The following is a 16,946-nucleotide window of genomic DNA, read 5'->3' as shown; positions in this document are numbered from 1 at the left end:
GATTACAAGAAACAGTATGACCCTCCCTGGTCACACAGCAAACAGGGGGATGATGCAGGTGACCAGGGCAGGAGGGAGCTGCTGGGGATGGCAGTGCTGCCAGCCTGTCTGCCAGGAGGTAACAGCACTGCGTGAAAAGCAAATTACACCTTCACAACCGTTTAAACCTCTCTAATCTAAAGCGTCGTACTGGTAACGTGCAGAGGATTGCCTTTTAATCTAGAACAGGAGTATAGGCTCGTTAGCCAGATGGCATCCATTTAGACCTAAATAAAGGGGGAGCTGCATCGGCCAGCAAAAAAATAAAACAAAACAAAACAGCAAAACATATTCCGTTACCAACACAGCCCATGCAGGAGCCCAGATGGCTTTGAGTTCGCAGCAGGATGTGAGATTTTGTGGGCTGGATAGCAAAGCAAGCATGGCTGGGCACACAGGTTTTGCAGGGCAGTGGACCTGCCCAGCTCCAAATGCCTCTCCAGGGCAGCAAATGGGGCACTGAAAATGGGGAGTGCAGAGAAGAGACAGGATTGATGGCAATAGGTTTGCACCACGAGGACTGGTGGTGAGAGCAGATCCCCCCACACCATGGCACCTGCCCCTCCTGCGTCACCGTGAACAAATCACTCTCCCCGTGCCTCAGTTTCCTCGCCTGCAAAGTAGAGATAATGGCCTTTGAGAGCTCCTGTGGAGGAGATTTACCACTAATTACTACATCGTTATCACTCACTGTGCTACTGTTCTGCTCCTCCTTTTCCCACGCCCGCTCCCCAGTCTGCATCCTGCACTCATTCTCACCACACCCTGCTGCCATTCGTGTCCCCATCCCAGCGGGGACGCAGCCCCCCAAGAGATCCCCCTGCTCACTGCAGCCTCAGTGCCGACGTTATCCCAAGCATCGCACTCCCAATCTCACATCTACTGCTCCTCCTGGGGATCACAGCCTCCCATCCTTCCTGCTCCTCATCTTATCAAGTCATTACAATAATTGCTGCTGCTTCTGCCTGCCTGCCTGGCAGCCTCCCCTGAGGCAAGACCCGTGCACAGATGGGTAGCACGGGGAGGGGATTCTCAAGGGTGATGCTGCTTGGCTTACAAGGGCAGAAGAGAGTAGGGAAATGGCTAAAGTCCTCTGGAAGCCCACAGTGCCCACAGCCGGCACAGAGTTCCCACTGCTCAGCTGTTTTTGCCCCTGCAAATTTCCATTTCATCTCAGAGACAAGCCCTGCAGCCAGGCAGGAATCGGAGCTATTTCAGTGTGAAAAATCTAGAGAGAAAACCAACTTTTTCTCACTCGAATCACAATTTCCCATGCAGCATTTGCTTCGTTTGCCTGTTTTGCCCAAAGCCATTATTATTCTTTTTCCAAACACATAACAAAACCTCCAACATTTCTGCAGATGCTTCCAATGCAAATTTCAGTTGGCTGCATGTGCTCATCTAATGGTGTTTCTAACAGATGCCTGCACCCTAGCAAGCAGGTGCACGGGGCAGCATACAGCAGAGCACCAGCCGTGCTTGAACAGAAGGGACCCTGGGCTGTGTCCCTGTTCCTGCAGGAAACATATGAAAGGTGACAGCAGGGAACCACATTTGTATCACAGCAAACTCAGTGGTGGGGAACTCAATCTTCTGCAGAAAAGCAGTTCGGACAATATTTGCTTTTGCCCCTGCGGTGAATCATTTCTTGGCAGCAGACTGGAAAGTGGAGCACTGATGGTCATTCTTACAGGCTGTTTCAATGTGGACATGAGCATGATCCTCTCCAGCAGTTCTCATTTTATCCAAACGTGTTTCCAGCGGTGCTTCCCCTGGGTCAGACAGGCCCTCTGTAAGCAAGATGTGGCCAGCACCATTATGTGAAGACAAGACCCAAGGCTGCCCCTAAACTAGGGTGAGGGGCACAGTGATGGGATGTGAACTGGTGTGGTGTGATGGGGAGGGACTGGCAGCAGAAGGATGGGGAGTAGGTATCTAGCCAGAAAACAAGATGCCAACCTCTGCTGCACAGTCCCAGGGTCCTCTTCTGCACTGGCTCAGATCCTTTCCCACCTCCTGTTAACGTGATCCCCAAAGCCATGGAGACACTTGCTTGTTAATGAGGTAGCAACCAGCTATGGCCTGCTGAAAGCTGCTCGGCCATCCTGCGAGCATCTGCCAGAAATGTGCAGAAGAAGCCTTGGTTTCCAAACCTCATGATTGCACGACAGCCTTCTGTCAGGAAATTCCCCCCAGCTCTGCTGTTACAGGGCCCAGCTCTCAAGTGGTGATCCAGAAGAGAAAAAAACCAAAAACCTCAATTAACTCATTTCCTCTCTGTATGTCTCCACTGCAGCTCTGCCAAGAGCCGTCCATGGGTTCTGCACTGTGCTGAGCCCACACTGCTGACACCAACTGCAGCTGCTGTGGTACACCTGCACCAATGGTAGGCATGAAGCTCTGCCTGCACTGCAGGTGCCCGTAACAGCACTGCAGCACACCTGTGCTACAGATGCTGATGTTACAGCACACCTGTCCTGCAGATGCTGGCTGTAAATGCTATGGTATGCCTGTACTGCAGGTGCTGACTATGAATACCCCAGAACACCTATATCCTGAGGAGATGTGACAACTTTCTCTGCTGCTGAGACATGATGCTACGCCTACATTGCAGACACTGACCGCAAACAGTGCATCTGCAATGGAGATGCAGCAGACACCTCCTGGGCACCAGATCAACAGGAAAAGGCTGACCACAGCCACCCGTGGTTGCTCAGCTAGCCCTCTGCTCACAGAGCCCATGCTACAGCTGTCCCATGTGAAAGCTGCATGGGACAGAGAGACATCCCCATCATTGGTCCCCACAAAGATTACACTTCTCATGATAGCAAAATGGGAGAAAACAGACAACAATACCCTTGCTGCTCAACATCTAACATGAGAGGTATATTTGCAGCCCTAAAGCTCTGTTGCTTCACAGTGCCCCATCAGCACTGGACCTTATTTTTTAGCTCAAGAGAAGAGAAGACAAGCTTTAGCATCTCTTAGTGTGTGCTTCATAAAGCCTTATCGGCAGGGTCAGCCCTGTTACTTGAAAGTGCTCCTTAAATCTAATTTAAGCTCCCACTGTCAAGATGGTGATTAGCACACCGTCTGCCCAGACCAAGAGCTGCTGGACCAGTTGAAATTAATTGGCTCCTTGCTCTAGAGAACTCCACCTCTTCCCTGCCTGGAAGAAGGAGAGATGGACAGAAAATGAAAGGAAGTCCTTCAAAAAAAATCCCATCTGTTTTGTTTGAAGACACACACACCAAGGCAGCCATAGGCTTAGAATCATTAAGGTTGGAAGACACCACTACTCCATCTGCTTAAGGGGCTTTCGGCTCTACTACATAAATGCTCAAGCTTGGAGCCACGACATAACCAGGACCTCAGTGAGAATGGCACCCACCAGAGCTTCTCACTGTGCTCACAGGGATGGAAGAGGTGGCTCTGCTGGAGTGTAACGCCAGAGCAGCTTTCCAAGAGGCACAGCAGGGAGCTGAGAACATTGAGGGATGTGTGAGCATCCCAGAAACATCACAGGCTGATCGGGGAACTACCTGGTTGGATCCTGGGACAGGTAATTGCTGGCTTGTGTGGATCACAGACATATGACGGGCAGGGAGCTGTGGACCAGAGGTCCCTAGGATAACCAATTTCAGCCACTGTCCTTGTCTGCAGGGCTGGGAGGATCTCTGCTCCAGGAACAGGGTGGGTACCCTTCCTTTCAAGCCCTATGCAAAATGACAAAGTGAGTCCCACCACATTAAAACTCTGCAGACAACACCCTGATCCTGAGAAGGGAACAACGGTTGCTACAACCTGCCCTCCTCCAAGGACAGGAACGGGACCATCCTTGCAGCGTGGCTCTCTGCCAGGCATGTCCTACCTTCGTAGGCATCACCCAAGCGCATTATCGGGATCATCTCCAGCAGCCCTGTTTATGAACAGCCCTTGGCTCCACAGCCATTGTTCTAGCCTAATGCACGGGCAGCAGCCTGCCGCCGTCTGTCCCCTCTTCCTGCCTCACAGAGGGATGTTTTCTGCAACTCATACCTGTCCTCACCACTGCCACCAAATGAACCAGCCTATCTGCAAGCGAAGGGCAGCGGTCCAAGCCCAGCCATCTGTTCCAGCGGTGATAAAAGGCAACGCAAAGCTTGGCATACTAATAAGCCATGCGTGTCTTCGAAATTGGTTCTGGGAGAAAGCATGGGAGGGCAGGAGGAGGCTGAATCCTTACAGGCATGGATTGCAGAGAAACATCACCCCTGAGCCTGTTCTTCACCACCCCAGCACACACAGGGCATGAAGCTGTGGTGAGCACGTATATATGAGCCCCAATCCTTCACCCTCCATACTGATGTCCTGAGATGGAGGAAACAAGAACAAATGCCTTTTTTTTTTTTTTTTCCCCCACTGTTGTGTGTTACCCCCTTTTTAATCAACTTTCCCCTGCACTGAGTACTTCCTGGATCCCTGCAGACATCCTGCAGGAATCAATCAACAGTTGGCTTCTATGAAAGAAGTGCCACAGCTTTTCTGGAGCCTCTATTTGAGTGGGGCCTTGGGTTGTAATTTCCCAAAGATGCTTCCTCTTCACATCAATGGGAGATGCATTGATGGGGGATGGGAGATGCTTGAGGGTGCCACGTTTCCCAGTGCCCCTCTCAGGAAGGTGCAGAAATCATCATGACCATCGTGTTTGGTGGAAGGTCCTGCTCCTTCCACTTCCCCAGGAACACACTTAATGCTGCACTGGATTTTAGCACATGAACTTTCAGTATTCAGGCATGAAATCAGAAAAATAACGATGATGGGGAAAAAAAAAAAGACAAAAACAAAATCCTAAAACACGTCTCTAAGTACAAAGCTCCAGACTTTTTAGGGAGTCCCTGCTGCTGCAGTCTGGGTTCAGTTTGTGATTTCCAGTCAACGCTTGCAGCATTTCTTATGTTGTTCATAGGGCAGCACTGCCTTTCAATTTCTCCCATGATTTTGCTCAAAATTCAGCTTTTTGCCCTGAGGATAGTCTGTGGCCGAGCTGCTTTATGAACTCACAAACATGCCTTAAAAAGCTCCAGGGCAGAGAAACACATCACAGCATTAGAGTCCAACACCATGTCACAGTCACATGCTGTCCTAAGTGAAACAGAGAGGAAAGGGAAAAACACAATTAGGGGAGGAGGGGGAAGCCCAGAATGATGTGCTAACATCTTGAATAAAAAATCCTGTTTGTATCTTTGCTCTGGCATGGTGGAAAAGCAGAGCTTGGAACAGTCCCAACTGCTGCTGCTTTTGCTTTCTTAGTGCAGGAGGATCAGGCTGTTCCATGTGGGATGCTGGGTGCAGGTGGGGGGTTGGGATGCTGGGGGCCAGTATTCCCCATACATCTTTGTTACTTTGAGGATATCTGTCTACCAGTTGCTGTTTCTTCATCCAATGGCTGTACACTGCCCGCAAATGCCACAGTAGCCCCCAGTTTTTGGACCAGGCAAGCAAAGCAGTGAGTGAGGGGGAATCTGAGGCATAGGGCTGAGCTGTGATTCCTCAAGGCAGCACTGTAGGGAAGCTCATTTTCCCCTTTAGTGAGAGCCAGGGGGACCTTCTGCTACCAGCAGCCTCTGACAGCTGCAGGGATGTGGAAGAGAGTGAAGAGACCAGAGACACATGCTTGCCCAAGAACAACCTCCCTGGAGAGTAGGAGGAGGAACCAATCCCTTTCCTTTGCACCCTCAAGCATCCTTCTTTGCCTGCTATGCTCACAGCATTTCCAGAAAGATCTGAGCCTGCCAAGCATTGCTGCATGGGAGCACACACCAATGCTGCACCCCAACAGCAACACCAGAAAGGGCCAGGGGCTGACGCAGCTCACCTGGCCTCCAATGAGTCTTCGAGGGGCTTCCCAACCCTGCAACCCCCCAGGACACCTCCGAGTTCCCCCCAGGCTCCCCTGCCTGGGGTCCTGATGCAGCCTCACCACTGGGAGTGAGTAGAGGATGAGGAGGAAGAAGCAGGGCTGCCCCAAGGCAGCTGTGCTGAAATAAAAGGCACGAAAGCCTCTCACCCAAAACTACAGGAAAATTTAATTATCAAGGACAAAACACCATCTGTTTGTGTGGACTGTGACCTCATGCTGGCCCCTGGCTTTAACAGCTCTTAAATTAGCATGTTTGTTAGGGGGTATTAGCTGTTTGACATCAGGGAGGCAGTTCCATGGGGGCAAGGAGGGGGGGATGGGGCGGCTGTGCTGCAAACACGTGCCTGAACAGCATGGTGAGCCCAGCAGCAGGGCTGGGAGGTGATGGGGACCATAGAGCAGCCTGGAAATGTATGAGTCTAGCATGCCCCCAGTGTAAAACCACCCCCGTGCATGAGCAGCACTGGTAAACACAGCTTTGGAAGTGAAAATCCCTTCTGGGATTCTCAGATCTTTCTGGAAATGCTGTGAGCATAGCAGGCAAAGAAGGATGCTTGAGGGTGCAAAGGAAAGGGATTGGTTCCTCCTCCTACTCTCCAGGGAGGTTGTTCTTGGCAATGAGCTCTAGTGAGCCCCAGATCACGGCACACAGCTGCTGTCAGCTGAGACTGGGCACTGAAATGACTGTCTCTGAGGTCCCTTCTTAAGGTCCCTTCCAACCCAAGCCATTCTGTGATTCTATGATTAATCTGTGTTTGGATGATAGCTCAGCTCTCCGTCTCTTTCCAGGTGTACTGACAAAAAGAAAAGAGAGAACAAGATGTCTGCAACGAGAGTTTGTAATTGAAAGACAGCAATTAAACAGATAATAATGAGGAAAAAGTGGTTAAAATGAAATTTGTTTCTAACCATGCAAGGGAGGGAAGGCACAAATACTGGTGGCAAGCCCAGGAACTGATTCATCTCTCAGCCAATGCCAAATTGAGGTACAGCATCCACACTACTTTCTTACCTACCAACACCAGCAAGGAAAAGACAGTCTGAAGCCTTTCTGCCTATCTGGGAGAAAAACAACCAAGCTCCACTTTGTGAGATTCCAGCAGATTTTTCCCAAACCCTTCTCCTCCCTACCAGCCCTCCTCTCACATCCCCAAGTCCAAACAAGCCAGCTCATATCCAGCTGTGCCACTTCCATCTGTCTTAAAAGTAGCCAACTGCAGCGCCCTGTGACCTTCATCAGAAGGTCCACCACCACCAGGCATGTGTGTCCCTCCTCAGGTTCCTTCCCAGTGACCACTGCACTGCTTACACCTCTGCAAGCACAGAAACCCCATTAATTGGCTGTATTTTCCTACAGCTCGGTGGGGGGGACTTGAGTAGCTAATCTTCAGCCGCTTCCAGCCTTCCCAGAGAAATCAATCCCTCAGCAAACAGGCACCAGTGATCTGCAAGCGGTGCCTGTTGTCCATGTGAGGGTTTGAGAGGATGCTCCAAAAATGATGCTTGTGCCTACGCTTGCAAGCCCTAAACCTGTGGTCAAAACAGGTCAGACCCAGCCTATTCCCTCCAGCCACTCCATCCCTGATCTGGCCCCAGGAGCCGTCCCCTACCTGCGCTGTGCTTCCAGCAGCCTCCCCAGTGCTTGTGGCCGGACAGATGCCGACCATGTGTGTGCTTTAACTCTGGACCTTCTTTGCAGGCTCCAGAGCCTTCCACCAAATAAAAAAAAAAACACTGGTGGCCTCCAGCCCCTTCTAAAACTCTGCCTGGATTCGACCTGCCGGAGCATGGCTTTTTTTTTTTTTAATTAGAAAATATTCATCAGCATTCGAAAATAAAATAATAATTATAATAATTTTAAGTGTCAACCAGCTGGGGCTGCAAAAGCTGTGGTGTTTTGGCTTCCGACCGAGCACTTTGATAGAAAGGCTCTTTGGAAAACGCCATAGAAAATATTTAATTTCTCCCAAGGTCTGCATATGGGGCTCATCACTCGCGATATTACACAGGAATATTCATGTGTGCTGGCCTCCTGTTACAGGATGACGAGCATTTGCTGGTGCAGTGTGCGAGAGAGGCTCCTTCCTTTCCTTTCCTTTCCTTTCCCTTTCCTTCTCCTTTTTTTTTTTTTTTTTTGGAAAAAGAAAGCGCCGTATGTCGCCTTGTATCTCCAACAATTCCTCAATGGCAGAAAAAAGGAAAAGCTGAGCCAGTGTCTGGTCCACCCACATCCATCAGCAGGACAACACCGTGAATGGGCAGTAAACAGGGGAAAAACACATTTCTGCCCCCATTTTGCTCCCTTCTAGATGCTCAAGGTCTTGTCAGATAGGGCTCTGGGCAACCTGATCAGGCGGATGGCAAACCTGCCTAGATTAGATGTTGGAACTGGATGGTCTTTGAGGTCCCTTCCAACCCAAGCCATTCTGTGATATGGTAATCATACGTACCTCACCTGGATGAAGGAGCCTGTCAAACACTACTTTTGAAACACTCATGAAAGGAGTAAAAAGTACTGAATTTTTCAAACAAAATTTCTGAACAAAATGTTCATACCTGCATGAGCACACAGGCACACACACACGCATAATTGCTATCAATTTTATTATTTTGGCCATCTGTCCCAAAAAGAAAGGAAGGCTGGTGCCAGGTAGATGCTTACACAGGGTCAGCCAGATCTCACTAAGAAGGAAATTATTCAAGGAGAAAAGAAAGCACACCTTAAAGGACCTCTGGGACATTGCTATTTTTGGGGAACTCCACTACACAGTGAGCACTGCTGGTCCTTGTAAGTCCAGTGACCAGTACTGTGGCCAGACTGGAGAAGGGATGGATTTGAGGGACCTACCAGCAGCCTCCCAGTGCCTATGGGAAGGTGATGGAGATAATTAAGACAGATTCTTTCCAGTGCTGGTGGAAAGACAAGAGATGGCAGCAGGAACAAAAGGGAGATCAGGCTTGACTTGTCACTGTGAGTACTGTGTTCAGTTTTGAGCCCCTCACTACAGGAAAGACAATGAGCTGCTGGAATGCATCCAGAGAAGCTGTGAAGAGTCTGGAGCACATAACTTATAGGGAGGGAACAGGGATTGTTCATTCTGGAGAAGAGGAGGCTCAGGGGAACCCTTATCACTCTCTACAGTGCCCTGAGAGGAAGCTGTGGCAAAGTGGGGGTTGGTCTTTTCTCACAAGTGACAGGAATAGGACAAGAGGGAATGGCCGTAAGTTGTGCCAAGGGAGTTTCAGGTTGGATGTTAGGAAACATTTCTTCCCTGAAAGAGTAGAGATGCATTGGCACAGGCTGCCCAGAGAGGTTGTGGAGTCAGCAACCCTGGAGTGTTCAAGAACCATGGATATGTGGCACCGGGGGACATGGATAGTGGGCACGATGGTGCTGGGCTGACAGTTGGACTTGATGATCTCAGTGGTCCTCTCCAGCCTAATGATTCCATGAAGTTTCCCCATAAGGGCTGTCACACAATGGAAGACATCAAGGGATCTCTGACCCTGAAAGTTTTCAAGACCTTCAGAGAAGCAAACTGCTCAGAATGCAGCACTTGCCCTGCTTGCTGCTGGGCTACAGACCTCCCAAGGTCAATTCTAGCCAGGATGTCTGCAGAAGCACATCATCACCAGGAAAAATTAAACACAAATAAGTCCCTTACAAATTCTGGGAGTGGGACAGCTCACTTTGGCACTCCTCTCCAACACACAACTCTTCCCAACAACCCAGCAAGATGTGTCTGAATGCACCTGGACAGTTCTCCACTCACTACCACATCTCGGATGAAGATCACAGAGCTGCACCATGGCACAGCCCTGATCTCAAGGGAACGGCCTTTCTCCCCACTTCCAAACCTTCTGTGGTTTGGAACACAACTCATACAACACCAGTAAGTGATTAACGAGCGGCCAGGCTCATCAGCACGCACGCTGCGTGCATGGGCGCTTGTGTGCGTGCGCACTGCTCAGTGAGACTTGGCAGGGGAGCGGAGGTGGGGGGAAGAGCGCTGACAAGCAGATGATTAATGGAAATGCATGCAGGAGGAAAAGTAACGTCCGCTGAAACTATAAGCCAGAGCTAGCATGGGAAAGAAATTCGGAGACACCGTCCCCATCCCCTGCTCTCCATGCATCACGCCTCCCAGCTTGGAGCTGCTCGCCAGTCCCTTCCTGGCTTCTATTTTTGCAGGTGCAATTTCATATTTGAAAATAACCATGCTGCACACGCACATGTATTTTTTCCTCCTTGGCTCCCAGCTCATTGTATGCGGAAACAGCAGCGCTGGGAGAGTGAACCTCCCAGTGCGCAGCGTGCGGCAGCAATTAGACATCCAACTTGTTACCCTGCACCTCTGGGTGCAGGCACCCAAAGTCCCACTTGCACCACTTCTGCTTTCCAAGAGGGTATGGGCTTGGAAATAAACATAATGTTACTGCTTTATGCCCAAATAACAGTAAAATAAATAAAAAAGAAAACAATAAAAGAGGATGAAAACTCAAGCCTGGCTCCACTCCGAAACTCTGCTTGGAGTCTGTAAATTATATCCAAAGCAGAGTTGGCGCGACTGCACCATCAGCAAAGAGGGAGATCAGGCGGAAAAGAGGGAGCGAGCGTCTGTTCCTTGTCCAGTGCTCATAGGCTCAGCTCAGGTCACCAAATAAACTGCACAGTGGTGCACACACTTCCCAGTATTGCTGATGGGATAAGAATAGAGAGGAGCCAACCAGGCAGGGAAGGGAGACCCTGGAGTTGAAATACTGGGGATGTGATCACAGAATCATAGAGTGGTTTGGGTTGGAAGGGACCTTTATAGACCATCTAGTCCAATCCACTGCCAGAAGCAGAGAGATCTCCCACTAGATCAGGATGCCCAAAGCTCATTTCTAAAGATGGGGCATCCACAACCTCTTTGGTCAAACACTTTCTGTGCCTCCCCACCTTTCTGGCAAAATTTGCTAACCCAATCCATAAGTCTGTCTTTCTTGTACTGGTGCTGGAGCACCACCATTTCCAGCCGTCGCTTGGGAAGGTGACGTGCAGTTGAGAAGACATTTCAGAGAATTAAGCAAGGGGTGCTCTTCAGCACTTTGCTGCTCAGGTAATGACCAGAGGTGTGTGTGATTGCATTGGATTGCTTGGTGAAACACTTGTACAATTGACATGGTTTAACAGACTGCTGTTTATGAGACGGAGCAGTATTTAAAAGACACACTTCTCTCAGAGCCGCACATAAAATTTGATAGCTAAATAGCTGTAAATGCTACTGAAGTCTGACAACTCAAAGAGGAATAGAGGGTCTGTCATGCGGAGTATCCGCCAATACGCCCGGCCCCGCAGAGCCGACGAGACTTCCAGTCTCATAAAATCTTTTTTATATTGGAAGTGAGAATTTGTGCAGCGCATATGAACTCACTTTTATTGGGCTGGTGTGATGCTGAGAAAATGCAGTTAAAGTTGTATAAGTCCTCCTTGGAGCACTATTGGGGCGTCTATAAATCAAAAGCTTTATCCTGGAGCGTGTTTACTAAATAAACCAGCTTTAATTGAGCTTGTGCAAGCCAGAGGATGCCATTCACACACTCCATGCTCCCAGCAAGCAGCCCAACCCTTGCTGCCCTGAACCCACACAGCCTTTGGTGCACTGCGTCACCCTGGGCTGGACAGGTACAGTGCTCCACGGAGTATCCATTGGAAGTGGGTGCAGAGCTCCACAGGATACTCACTGGAAATGTGAAGCAGAGCTCCATGAGATACACCATAGAAATGGAGCATTTCCCAGCCTCCACAAAGACCTGGCGCACGTCGGCTGGGGAGGAAGATTTGGGCCAAGCTGCCTTATCCCCTGAGGACTCCTACATCTCCACTCTACAGCTGCATTAATTATTTCATCTTAGTCTGGCTTCCTCATTAAGCTAACCTAGACATCCCACGTCTGAGTGACAGCAAGTGAGGCTGCCAGGACCCCAGCCAGCAGCACTGGAAGCTACAGGTTTGATGTGATTTATGGGGACTAATATTACACATATCTCAAACACGCAATCTTCAGAGGACCTGAGGCTGCTGAGCAGAGCGGATGGATGGAGGAGAGCCCACGCAGGGCCAGCAGCTCAGCATCCGGACTGAGCCCGGGTGTTTGCACCTCACCTGTGCCCTTCAAGAAGGGTTGAGCCTTATTGCAGGACCATTTCCCTGCAGGATGCCTCTGCCACAGCTGCCAGCAGCAGACCCCAGTATGACAGCAAACATCTGCGCCAGAGCAGACACTGGAGAGCCCAGCCCTTTTGCCCCTCTGCACTGATGAGGGTTTCAGTTCAGCTGATTTTGGAATGAGGCCCCTGTGGGATGTCTGGCACCCGTGGGCTATAACAACGCTGCTGGGGGCATTAGTCAGATCCCCTTCTTCCAATACTGCCAAATCCAAGGCTTTCGTGTGAATCCCCTGCATTTTGCCTGCTCTACAAACAAGTGTGTATAAATGCAAGACTTCAGCCCCATGGAAGCCTCTGGGGAAAATTCAAAGCAATGAAGAATTATGAGTTGCTTTTCCACGAACCCATCAAAAAGAGAAAAAAAGAAAAAAAAAACCACTTGAAAAACCCCACATTACTTTTCAGCCCCGTTTTGCCAGCAGTGCAGGTCTTTTTCCCACAGTCTAAGGAATCAACACATTTTCAAATCACTCCTGCTTATGGTATTGAATATCAGAACACGATTGCCTTTCATTCAGCAGCTGTTTTGGGATACCGAGGGAAAAGGCAGGCAGTCTAAACTTAGCAAAACACGTGGAAAGGACTTGATGCATTTTAAAACTTGTTGCAAGCAATTGAAAGGGAAGGGAGAGGTCTGCAAGGGCTGTGTGCAGTGAGGAGGATTTGGAGTGAGCAAGCAGAGGAGCAGAGGGATTGTGATGGTGGAACTTAAAGGGAACTGAAAAACAACCCAAAAACATGGCCAGTAGCAGGTTTGATAAGAAAGGGATGGAACAGCATAGCTGCTTTCTGTGGAAAAATGAGCTTTTCTGGAAAAAGTAGCCCTGCAGTTCCAGTGCCTAGGATGCTCTCCTGGGAGTGAGCAGGGATGGGAAGGACCCCACTCTGCAGTGCAGCTTGGGTCACAGCATCCTTTCCTGTTTCCTATCATCACAGCACCGGCTCAGGCTCCTTAGAAAAGTGCTGTGATACGTGCTCATTTTTCCAGGAAAATCAGCATTATCTTCTGATTTATCCACCTTCAGCCTGACATGTGGATTCCTCAGCATCTCTGTGTTGCTGGTGGGAAGAAGGTAGTGCCAAGAATAAAGCCAGGAGCTCCCTCCCCTTCCTCTGTGCCCAGTCCTGTCCTGGGGATAATGGCACCACTGCAGCACACTGATGGGCAAGGCACACACTGCGCTCTTCCCACTCTCAAAGGCAGTTATTTAGCCTCGATGAAGCAATGCTATTATCCCATTTCACAGATGGGGAGCTGCAGAGTGGAGATTCAGCTGGTGCTCAGATGGGATGTGCAGGAGGGAGGCTGCAGGGAAGGAAGGCACTGAGCCCTCCTCTTGCTGGCAGCTTCCTCTGCATATCCCCTGCAACTTCTATTCACCCCCTGCATATCCCCTGCAACCTCTATTCACCCCCTGCATATCCCCTGCAACCTCTATTCACCCCCTGCATATCCCCTGCAACCTCTATTCACCCTCTGCCATCTCTGCATATGCCCTGCACCCTCTGCACATCCCCACCCTGGTGCAGCCCCAGAAGTGGTGGGGGCTTGGTGTATTAGAAGGGTAACAAACGGAGGGAGTAACAACAGGCTATGGAGGATTAACTAAAAGAAGTTTGCTTTGAAGCGCTGGGAGGAGAAAAGCCCTGATTTCCTATGGACTTGCACCACTTAATCCCCCCCGCACCAACAGCAGTAGTTCTGACCTCCTTCTGCTCATGCCTTGTCCCCTGGCTCACCCGTGCGGAGGTGAGAGGTCCCCAGGACTTACCCAAAATGAAGATACTGACCAAGGTCTGCCTTCTCTTGGAGGTGCGTTACTGGCTGTCAAAGCCTTGCTGCCACTTGGCAGAGAGATTCCAGCACAGCATCTTGTCCCCATCCCATTCAATCTATGAGTCCCACCTGGCCTCTTTGGAGTGACCACCGAGCCATAATGCCACCAGGTACACATGGAGGCAGGACTGCTGGGCTCCTAACAAAGACTAAGTGCCTCTCTCCCTCCTCCCAGATTGCAAGCAGATGTGCACTTAAATTACCTGCTGCTGACTACGATGCTTAGCACAGCACCACAGACTAGGAGCAGAGTGAAGAAAAATGTGCAAAATGAATGAGGGGAGGATTAGCAGGAATTCAGGCGGCTCTGGAAGGGCAAAGTGTCGCCCTTGCAGAAAACAAATGTCACTTCCTCTGCAAAAATCGGTTGCACTCAGAAAGAATAAAGCTCGAGCCAAGAGAAGCGTATCCACTTGGAGACATGAAATCTTGCCCTGGTGAGGATGAGGATGTTGGGAAGAGTATAGTGTGGGGGTGGGGCATTCAGGGAGCATACCCAGACAGCGTGCTCTGCCCCCAGGATGACACTAGGTGCTGGTAACACTCTCCCAGCTGTGGAGATGTTGCTTGAGGCTTGGACACAATAAGTTTGCAACAAAACAGCCTCAAACAGGGAGAGATCCTTCAAAACACTTTGCTCGATATGAATGTGCAATTCCTTCCTTTGTGATACAATGGGCTTTGCAAGGGGACAAAGTTGGCTCTCAACTTTTGGTAGAGGAAAGATACAGAACCCAGAAAAACAATATTCACTGTAGGATATCACATACCAAAGTCATGAAACAAAGGTATCCAGAAGCACTAGGGTTCCTCTTCCCATCCTTTTTACAGCCACACAAGATCACTGCAAGAGGAAAGCCCGTGAGCAGCCATCTGATGCCAGTGTGGCACCAAGAAGAATGCAAAAGAATGGGAACCACAGAGAAGCTGACTGTGCTGCACTTGGTTTCCTCTTCCAAAGAGACCCTTCAAGTTCACACACACATCTGTATGTACGGCTGTACAGCCCAATATGGCTTTGAGCAGCCCCCAGGATGGACTGCAGGTGCTCACTCAGCAGGTGAAACCATCAGCATTTTGGCCAGGTACGTCAAGTTCTCTGCCACACTCCTTATAGCATCCCACGCACCAGAGCAATGTTCTGAAGGCTGAGCCAGAAAAATCCACTCCCTTTCCCCCTCTCCTCTCCTGGATGGCTCTCAGCGAGCCCATTGTGGTCCCATATGGCGTCCTCCTTCCCAGCACAGCTCAGCAAGGAGCAGAGTCAGAGCCCGGGTTGCAGAGCGCTGCGCTGGGTTCATGTACGGGAAACAAAAGGCTGGAAATCTCTAAAGTGCACAGCTGGAATCCACACCCCAGCCATGTTTTTTTCTGAGATATCACATACATTTTTAAAAGCTGTCTGGAGAGGGTTCTGCTGTAAAGCAGTTTAGTGGCTCCACAGTGACACTGCTGCCTGTCACACTGACCTGGACCTTTGGGTATTCCCCATCCCACAGCTTACACTCGTCTGTAGCTTTTGCCTTGGACTGTGAAATTATTAAAGGATAGGACTGCACATCCTGCTCTGCATTCATCCAGCACCAGTGACACGAGGAGAGTAGGAAAGGAAGGATGCTCTACTCAGAAAAATCAAAGTCAACTGGGAGATATCACATGCCATGAAACCAAAGTATGTGGATGCCCTGGGGTTCTTCTCCTTGTCCTTATATACGGCCAACACAAGATGACTGCAAGAGGAAAGCCCAAGTCAGACATAATATTCTGATGTGGTAGCAAGAAGAATGCAAAAGAACGGGAACCATTGCAGCACTCATCTATCTCTCATACCACATACCTGTTGTCTTCCCATTTCAAACCTCCTACAACAGCAACTATATGCTTGTTAACTGCTTAACCACGAGGCATCTTTCTGCTGCTTGGGATTCAACCAACCTTAGGGCTCCATTCCTGTCTTCACCTTAAACCCAAGCCCTGCTGTGTGCAAGCTGCTCCCACATGTACCATCAGCTGGGAATTCCAGGTAGATCAACATAAGACATTTCATTTCCAATTGAAACTATTACCCGTAAAGTCCAATTAGAAATTAAAGGCTCAACCTGCCATAACATTTCATTTTGGCCAATGTTTTGCAGATAAACATTCCCCTTCCTCTCTCCTCTGTGTGTTTCACAGACACAGGAGGAGTTTGGCCAAATCCAGACCCAGATGTTGGACTTGATCATTAGTGGTCCCTTCCAACTCAGGTTATTCTATGCTTTAGGAGCATCTCTGATAAAAATCAATGCCAACGCCCCACGTCCAAAGCACTCACCACGCCAGGACATGAGGCAGGTCTCTTGCACCCCATATGGAAAAATGCACCCAAAAGCATCGTAGGGGTTCCTGCAGCACTGGAGGGCAGTAGGGATGGTCACCACCTTCAGCTCCCATGCACTGTGCTCACACAATCCCTTCCTGCTGCCTCCCAGCCCTCTGAGAGGACTTTTGGGAGAAACCAGGATCCCTCGCCACTCAGCCTCCCTCCCACAAAGAGATGGGAAACCCATTACACACTGCGAGCAACAAAGTCTCCACTGCTGCTCCCCAGAGGCACTTTCATAGTCAACTTGAGGAAATTGTTCCTGATATCCAGCCTAAATTTCCCTTTGTTGATTTTCAGTTCAGCAGCGGAAAGGTGGGAGCTGTAATGAGACAAGCGGGGCCGCTGCAGGGGAAGGAGCCGTCAGTTTGAGCGAGGCAATGCACAGAGCAGTGGTTTAAGTGGAGCAGCTATTGTGAAAATCCCAGAATCCTGCAAACTTGGGATGGAAAAGGTCTATTAGCTTTCCCAATGGACTAACACGAGATTGTTCCCCCATTTTCTAATGTCTCTCCCGGTCCAGCTATTTGATTGGGACCAGAGCTCTGCAGAAATATGATGGGTTGGCTCTTTCTTGTTTTTCCTTTTTTTTT

The 16,946-nt window shown here is 49.7% G+C and overlaps 1 protein-coding gene across 1 annotated transcript in view; it reads right to left on the bottom strand.

The window, feature by feature from the left end:
- CNTFR (ciliary neurotrophic factor receptor) overlaps positions 1-16,946 on the bottom strand; it is a 158,139-nt gene that overhangs the window by 67,487 nt on the left and 73,706 nt on the right. The gene's annotated exons all lie outside the window — the stretch shown is intronic.

This window comes from Meleagris gallopavo, chromosome Z, assembly GCF_000146605.3.
Source record: "Meleagris gallopavo isolate NT-WF06-2002-E0010 breed Aviagen turkey brand Nicholas breeding stock chromosome Z, Turkey_5.1, whole genome shotgun sequence".
Classification (NCBI taxonomy): Eukaryota; Metazoa; Chordata; class Aves; order Galliformes; family Phasianidae; genus Meleagris; species Meleagris gallopavo.
The sequence above is the reverse complement of the archived record's forward strand: the minus strand, read 5'-3'. Positions and strand labels throughout refer to the sequence as shown.